This window comes from Lemur catta, chromosome 7 (assembly GCF_020740605.2).
Source record: "Lemur catta isolate mLemCat1 chromosome 7, mLemCat1.pri, whole genome shotgun sequence".
Taxonomy (NCBI): Eukaryota; Metazoa; Chordata; class Mammalia; order Primates; family Lemuridae; genus Lemur; species Lemur catta.
In genome coordinates this window covers 34,551,137-34,559,632 of record NC_059134.1, presented here as the reverse complement: position 1 = coordinate 34,559,632, position 8,496 = coordinate 34,551,137, and the positions used below count along the sequence as shown (strand labels likewise).

Here is an 8,496-nt window from a genome sequence, read left to right as displayed (position 1 = left end):
GGTCCCCGGGAGGGGCGTGGCTCTAGTTGGCTTTATCTGGCAGCGTGCGAGGCAGAGCGGAGCTGTCTCACCTCGGCAAGTGGAGAAACCGAGGTTTTTGTTGGCCAAGAAAACTCAGTATACTGTCCAGAATATCCTGACCTTTCTCATGAAGCTTTCACCCCGCCTGAATGCTGGTAGTCACCGCCAAGAAATGAAACTACTAATACTCTGCCGTTGGCGTTTAAAATAACCTGGTAAGGTAGACCAAGTTTTACTTCTGAGCCCTTCCACACGGTAACCTCACCTGAAGTATCCCTATCCCTTAAATGCATCGTCGCCTAGTGGCCTGCATGTTTTCTTTATGGGACTGCGATCAGCCTCCGACTCCCCTGCCCCCACTTTTCCCTCTTCCCTGACCTCTGCTTATTTTCTTCCGTATTGAAACTCTACCATTTATATTTCCACAGAGCTCACCTCTCAAATAAGAGACAGGAGGTGACTGCTGACTTAGTACAATGGAATTTGGGGGACAATTCTAAGGGGCTTTCCCCTACACCTTATTCTACCTCCACTTCACAGAAATATTGTTTATATTTAAGGGCTATTGTAAGTGACTATATAGTGGAAAGTAGAAATATGTATGTATAATAAGCCCACCTCTAAACCAACTGCAAAGCTAGAAGACTAAAAGTCTCAATTCAGTATTACTTCCACCTTGGCATCCTAATCTGGCCGATCAGGATATCATATTTACTTAGTGTCATTAATTGGTTCAAGATGGACGCATGACCCAAGCCAGGGCAACGAATGCCAATGACACAAAATTGAACCATTAGGAAGCAACTTTATTTCCTATAGACTTGAATTTGAGAAGGTGTGGAGAATGAAGCCAAAACTCAGAAGAGAGCAGGATCAAGCAGAAAGAAAACTCAAAACATGATTATATGATATGAGCCCAGAATCCATGATATGCCTTGGAATTTTCAATTATTTGAGCCAATAATTTCACCATTTTGCATATGGAGTTCAACTCCCTATTACTTATAACCAAAGAATGTTAAAGCCTGTGATCCTTCAACCCAATTAAAAATGCATGAGGCCAAAAAATCAAATCAGAATCAGATCAAGTCTCTAAATAGGACTACCATCTAAAAAAGTAGAGGACAGAGGAAGGTATTAAACACCCAATGCAATCAGCAAAATCTAGACTATCAGAAAACCTACAGGACAAATGACCCAGATTCTGCAACAAATTACAAAGAGAGGAGAGAGAAGGAAATTAAAAGAGACTTAAAGGATATATCAGTCATTTTCAATATGTAGTTCTTATTTGAATTTGGATTCAGACAAACAATTTAAATAATATAACATTTATGGGATAATTGGAAATGTTAATATTAACTGGATATTTGATGAAGTTGTAGGACATGTAAAACTTATCTATAGGAACAGAATATGAGTGACACTTGGGGCCTGGGATGGGCTGAGGGAGGGGGAAGACTGACTACAAAGAAGCACAAGGGAACTTTTTGGATAATGGAAATATTCTTTGCCTTGATTGAGGTAGTGGTAGCTGCACTTGTCAAAATTAATTGAACTGTATACTTAAAATAGATGCTCTTAATAGTATGAATATTATTCCTCAATAAAGTTGATATAAAATGTGCAAACCAAAATGATAAAACACAAAATAAAATATGATAATGACAAAACACTGTTAGAAATAGTCAAGCCTATTTCTTCAAGAAATTAGCTGCAAAAACTAAACAGCCTTTTTTCCCAAGGAGGACAAAGGAAATGGGATAAAACCTAGAGGACAGAAACAAAAATCTCAGAAGGCAATGTTCAAGGGAGAGTAGAATCAGGGCCTAATCAAAGGGTAGAGAATTTCATAATGCCTGTGCAGCAAGATGCCAGCAATGCTGTAGACTAGTGACCATTGTACATCTCTGTTCTTTTCTAAATAGAAATTTTTATTGTAGTTATCGTATCCCTTCTCCACCATTATTTATTGGAGGAGAGCAGGAAGCAGATTATTATGTCTTAGTCCATGGGTCATTGGATCATAAGGAATCACTTTGAGACCTAAGGAAGAAGAACCCACCATACCTGGGGATTCTGATCATTTAGTTGAATTCATTAGCTGGATAGAAGCCTACTTGCATCTATAGAATTCTCTGAAAAAATAAAAAGCTGGATCTATGTATGGTGTCTGGTCACTTTGTTATTCAAATATTTAATTACCAGTTAAACCAGGAACTTTACTGGGTTTAAGGATGTAAAAGGCAGACATGACTCTTGCATTCATGGAGTTGACAGACTGGAGTGGGAAATAGTCATGTGCCACATAACATTTCAGTCGATGATGGACTATGTTGATGGTTCCTTAAGATTATAATATATTTTCACTGTATTTTTTCTATGTTTAGATATGCTTTGATATACAAGTACTTAATTTGTTACAATTGCCTACAATATTTAGTATAGTAACATACTATACAAGTTTGTAGCCTAGGAGCAGTAGGCTATACCATATAGCCTAGGTGTAGAGTAGGCTATACTTTTTAGGTTTGCATAAGTACACTGTTTTTGCACAATGATGAAATTGCCTAACAATGCATTTCTTAGAACATGTCTGTCATTAAGTATCATATGACTGTATATGTAGGCTATCTGTATTTAAGAAAATTTTACGAGTAAAGAGTAGAGTCCATAATCTATGCTTGTCAAGGATATCAAAGGGATGGCAATTTTCAGGGTCATGTAAACCATTCATACACATCCAGCTTCTCTGACCAGTACCTACTGCCACCACCAAACCTCCATTCTCGAAAGTCAACTCTCTGTCATCCCAATTACTCTAAAAAAGGGGCATATTGGTAGCCTCATTACCAATGAGCAGTTTAGAAATGCCTAGTTATGTGATTTTAATTTTTTCTACTACTCACCAACACAGGCATGATTTTCCATCAAAAACATACCTATAATGGAGAAACAAAATATGATAAAGTGGTTCTTGTTCTGCAGTAGATTTTTTTTTTTTTTTAATAAAAGTAATGAGAAAGAAAAGGAGGATGAAATATTTACCTGAAGCAGAAACTTGTGTGTTCTGGTTTCAGATCCAAAGAAGACACTTAGTGACTTTAGGAAAGGGATGTAACTTCCTTTATCTTTCATCTTATTGTACTATTATATAGAAGGATATAAAAAATGACTAAGTAATAGCCATCTCTAATGACAGAGGACATAATCTTATGCTGAACAGGGAAATTGGCAAAAGCACTGAGACATAGTTCTGTCATCTATTTGGCATCTTGGTCATACACATCCCTTAGCTTTTGGAGGTTGTAAAACAAAGCCATGAAGATCTTTTAAAACAGTTATGTCTGTGCCAAGGTGGCCAAAATAGTGCTCTAAGATATGTTAATTTATAAGTTCTGTACATAGTTTAGTTTTTTTTTAACAACTGTTTAAAATAGGACTTTTCCATTTGCCAGAATAACAAGCAACACAGACGTTAAGTGATTTATGGGATGCCACATGTTATTGTGGTCCTGAGTCTTTACAAATGGTCTCCTTTCCATATGTTAATGTTGGTTTTTAAAACAATCTTGTAGGTCAAAATGTTGTGAGATATTTCCATACACATAAATCCTAAGAAAGATGACTTTAAGAGAACAGTAGAAATGGAACATGAAACACGATTTTCTGTTTTGGTATTTCAGTAGAGCCTACAAGAACTCCTAGTGTTTTAGAGAGATCAGAGGTGTAGAGCTCTGTAGCACATGCCACGTCCTAAGGCAGTGTGCTAGACCACATCAATTTTAGCTTGGGTGTAACTGTGGTTCACTCCGGGACCCAGACTGAGGTAGTAGCCACTACCTGGAACATCACTTGTCACCATGGTATGGGGAAAGGAAAACATGGCAAACCCCATTCTGACCATCAAAGGTTCTGCCTTGAGGGGACACCAATCACTTCTGTTCAAGTCATATGGCTACACCTGAGGTCACTAGGACAGGAATGTGAGAGGAGCATCAAATAAAGGCAAATGCAGCCTACTACAGTATGGGATTTGACTGAAATTATATTCAAGGTGCAAGGAAAAATGAGTTCATAGAGAAATTTTAAAGAGACTGTAGGGAAAAGCATAAGCTTGGTTTCTTTTTATACCTCACTATGACAGATTGTATTTTCTAAAGGTGGTCACAATGATGTCTCTTAACCCACACATTCTTCTAGAACTTTGCCATTCCCTATCAAAAAGTGGAATCTAGTTAATATTAATAACAATAGGCTGGATGTGGTGGCTCACTCCTGTAAATGAATATTGGTTCATTAATTGTGGGAAATGTACTTGGGAAAACTATGTATAAAATATATGAGAACTCTGTAATATCGTTGCAGTTTTCCTAAAAACCTAGAACTCTTCTAAAATAAAAATGAATATATTACTAAAAAGTTGCAGTGAACAGGAAAAAATAAAATTTAGAAAATAGTGAAGTACAGGAAGGAAGTAATAACTCAAGAGAGCCACCTTTGTTGGATGCCTTTGGAAAGATCATAAAATTCTGGATGTGGGATCATAGATAGAAAGGAATGCCAAGGACGGAGCAATTTCAACTTGAAACCTAACTGGGAAGACTAAGAACAAGTGCTCAGGAAGGAAATCGTATTAAGAAGTACACCTGATTTGCCTTCCAGTGTGTGAATATGTACCCCAAATGAAGGAAAGTAGTGTGCAGAACCAAAGTTACTGGCAGAGTGCATTTCTTTGATGACTTTATGCAGAGAACTCTTTTTGATTGGATGAGGTGGTAGAGAAGACCAAGAGTACAGACACCTCACGTTAGATATGTTCTTATAAGTATTGTCATAATTTTGATTTTTGCTGGATGAGTGTTGCATTTTCGTCACACTATATATTCCCAAATATAACACTGGAAAGTGGTATAGTGAAAAGGGTTTCTTAAAATGAGAACCACCATTAAACTGATAGATTTGCCTTTTTTACTTTGCAATTGTGGTAAAACATTTAACCATATTGTGACTTAGTTTTGCTCTCTTTTAGATAAAATAATACCGGCCTTATCTAGATGACACAGCATTGTGTTGTTGAAAAAATAAGAAAATAAATGTGACAGTGTTCTTAAAACAGCTAAAGGGTACACAGTTATTTACCAATTGGGTGTTTAGTTTGCTTCCCCCAAAATCAAGTTCTATATCAAGCAAGGGGATCTATTTGAAGTAGTCTATAGAATCAAAGGGTGGGGTACAAAGGAGTCATGTAAAAGGAGTGAGCTGTCCTGGTTTTCATTCCCACCCCAATTCTGATAACGGGGCTTTCCTGTCCATATTTTTACCAACTTTCTTTTTTTTGAGACAAAGTCTCGCTTTGTTACCTGGGCATGAGGGCAGTGGCGTGATCATAGCTCACTGCAACCTTAAATTCCTGGGCTCAAGCAATCCTTCTGCCTCAGCCTCCCCAGTAGCTGGGACTACAGGTGTGCACCATCATGCTCGGCTAATTTTTTAATTTTTTTTTGTAGAGAAGGGGTCTTGCTATGTTGCTCAGGCTGGTCTTGAACTCCTGACCTCAAGCCATCCTTCCATCTGGGCCTCCCAAAGTGCTAGTATCACAGGTGTGAGCCACTGCACCCTGTCACTACCAACTTTTTGATGACTCCATCTTTAGTTTCAGGGATCTTAACCATGTTTTCAACCACTGAAAATAGGGTTGTCTACACAGGGCAGTTTGAATGGGATTCAGCAAACTCTTGGGCCATGGTTAGGCATCACTTCTTTGGAAAATCCACAGGTGACATGTGAGCAATTACTGAAGGCCACTGGTGAGGGCCAGCCAGCACAGAGAAGATCAGTCTGCCTGATTCCAGCAATGGCAGCAGAGGCAATGATTCCTAGAAAGGGACTTAAAGGTCTGCAAATAGTCTGACATATCCTTGGCACCCACCTTTCTCCGGTCACTGGGGGCGACGGTGTCTCTTGATGCTGCTGCTCCTCATCATGTGTTCTTCAAAGGTTTGCTCCTTCATCTCTAGCCTCACAGAGACTCCATCAAGTTTAAGCACTATCCAACTCTTGAACCCCATTGCTAGCCAAGATGACCTTCAGTTGTTATGGCATGAACTCTATGCTCTGCTTCTTTCAGGGCTTGAACTTTTAATTTGCAAGAACCTTCCTGTCTCTAAAGAAAACATGGCTTATGGGAATCAAAAGTTTTGTCTTTCAATAGCATTTAAAAAAAATTGTGGGATTTCAAGAGTACATATGTTTTTGTACTTATTTTATTTCAAAATGTTAAGGGGGTACAAATGTTTTTGTTACATGGATACCTCATATAATGCTTAAGTCAAAGCTCTTGGTGTGCCCATCGAAGACTGCATTTTTGCAGTAAAAAACTATTCCAACTGTATTTCCATTTCTGATTTATAGTCATAATTCTTGAGGCAATGGGAATGACACTGACTGTAATGGTCATGAGCAAGAATGTCCATAAAACAAAAACAAAATTATTTCAAGATATTATCTGTCTGCAGGCTAAACAACCAGAGAATTCTAGACAAGCTTCACAGAACTCTTCCACATTCCATATCCAGTTCAGGCTTCCATCTGCTTATCCTCCTGGTATAACCTACACGTAGGACCAGGTGCATAGTGTGCGGGACCCAGAGCAAAAGGAAAATGCAGAGCTTCTTGTTCGAGAATTATTTAGTGCTCTGTGAGAGCAGAGTATTAAACCAAGTGAGGGGCCTTTGGAAACATGAGGTCCTGTGAGACTCCACAGGTTACATGCCCATGAAGCCTGCCCTGCATAGAGCAAGTCAAGGCTGGGTGCAGTGGTTCATGCCTGTAATTCTAGCACTTTGGGAGGCCGAGGTGGAAGGATCACTTGAGGCCAGGACGGTGAGACCAGCCTAGGCAAGAGCAAGACGGAGTCTCGCCTGTAGTCCCAGTTACTCAAGGTTGAGGCAGGAGGATCACTTGAGCCCAGAAGTTTGAGGTTGCAGTGAGCTATGATGATGCCACTGCACTCTAGCTCAGGGGACAGAGCAAGACCCTATCTTAAAACAAAAAAACAAAAAAACAAATCAAGGCCTGAATGATCTATGGGTTCATTCAGTGAAACACCAGATTTATAAGGCACACTGTGTCAAAGAGTCCTATGTGTCGACTAAAAGTCATTTTTTCTTATTCCAGGGTATACGTTAAGAATATATTTCCTATCTTCCCGTGAAGTCAGTAATTGTCATAGACATCTCCTGCATAAGACTTCACTCTTCACAGATAGCCTCAAATAACTCAGGGGAGAATTCCTTAGTCCTTGGGGTTAATGGAGCCACAAAATGGAAGAGGTCTAGAATCATCACATGGAAGACTGCCTGCTAAGTAGTACGTTGAACTGTCAAATGAAGGAGAAATAAAATTCTTATGTTGGGGGTTGTTATTGTAATATTTGCCATACCCTGGCTGCATCTGTCAGTGCTAACCTATGTTGCCATAACAAACAACACCAAAATCTCAATATCCTATCATAACAAAAGTTTATTTGTTGTTTATGGTAGATTTTTAAGAAGACTATACTCGTCATAGCTACTCAGGGAGCTAGGCTGACAAGAATTTCATCTTGATGTATACTTCCAAGATTACCATGGCAGCGAGAAAGAACTACGGCAAATCACATGCTGGCTTTTAAGTTTCCTGTGTACACGTGATGTGTCACTTCTACAAACATTTTAAAGATCATAGCAAGTAATATGGTTATACCTATCTCTAAAAAGAGCAGAGAAGTGCAATCCTATTATGTTCCAAGAAAGAGGAAAACCAGAAATATTTGTTAAATGGAGTTAAATACTATCACATGAATATAGATTTGGTGCTTGGAAGGAAGATGCTGCATACAGAAGCTTAAAAACATGTTGTATAGAATTAGTGGCCATGCAGCAGGCAGCAAAGAAACAGATTAACAGGTTGGTTATTTGAAGATCTCTAGTGTGCCTTGTGAAAATATTCAGTGAAACTGTCCCTAATGAGAAGTAAAAGGTAGACCATGAATCTAGTAAGATTCTAATTCTATGGGAAGTAGTTGGAGGCAGAGTGATAGTGTGTTTTGACTACATTTATCTGCCTTTAGCAAGATATTACAAGAAAAGAGATGAGCTCAGATGAGAACTGGTTGGTTTTCCAGAAAGGATAGAAGGGTACTAAGGAATTCTAGAGATCAGGCCTTTCAGGGTTAAAGAAGCTGACTGCTCCTTGACCCTAAATAATAAGAGATGAGACTGAAAAAAGTTTTAAGTGACAAAGGCACTAAAAGATCTATCAGTTAAAAAAAATGACACAGTCTTCAGGCAAAGATCAGATTAAAGTTTTTAACTTCCAAAGCTATTATTCCAGGTAGCCTCAAGATAACCATCAAGCTAAGAGAGAAGGACATGGGTATGAGGAAGCAGATAAATCATTCTTGAGAATCCTGTGTGGGAAAGAACTAGAATA

General features: G+C 38.7%; 1 long non-coding RNA gene across 1 annotated transcript; it reads left to right on the top strand.

Moving 5' to 3' along the window:
* Positions 1 to 109: 109 nt before the first annotated feature.
* On the top strand, positions 110 to 7,453 carry LOC123641102. The gene is made up of 2 exons (XR_006736220.1): positions 110 to 236; positions 7,201 to 7,453. It is a non-coding gene; the product is annotated as an uncharacterized LOC123641102 (long non-coding RNA).
* The last annotated feature ends 1,043 nt before the right edge of the window (positions 7,454 to 8,496 follow it).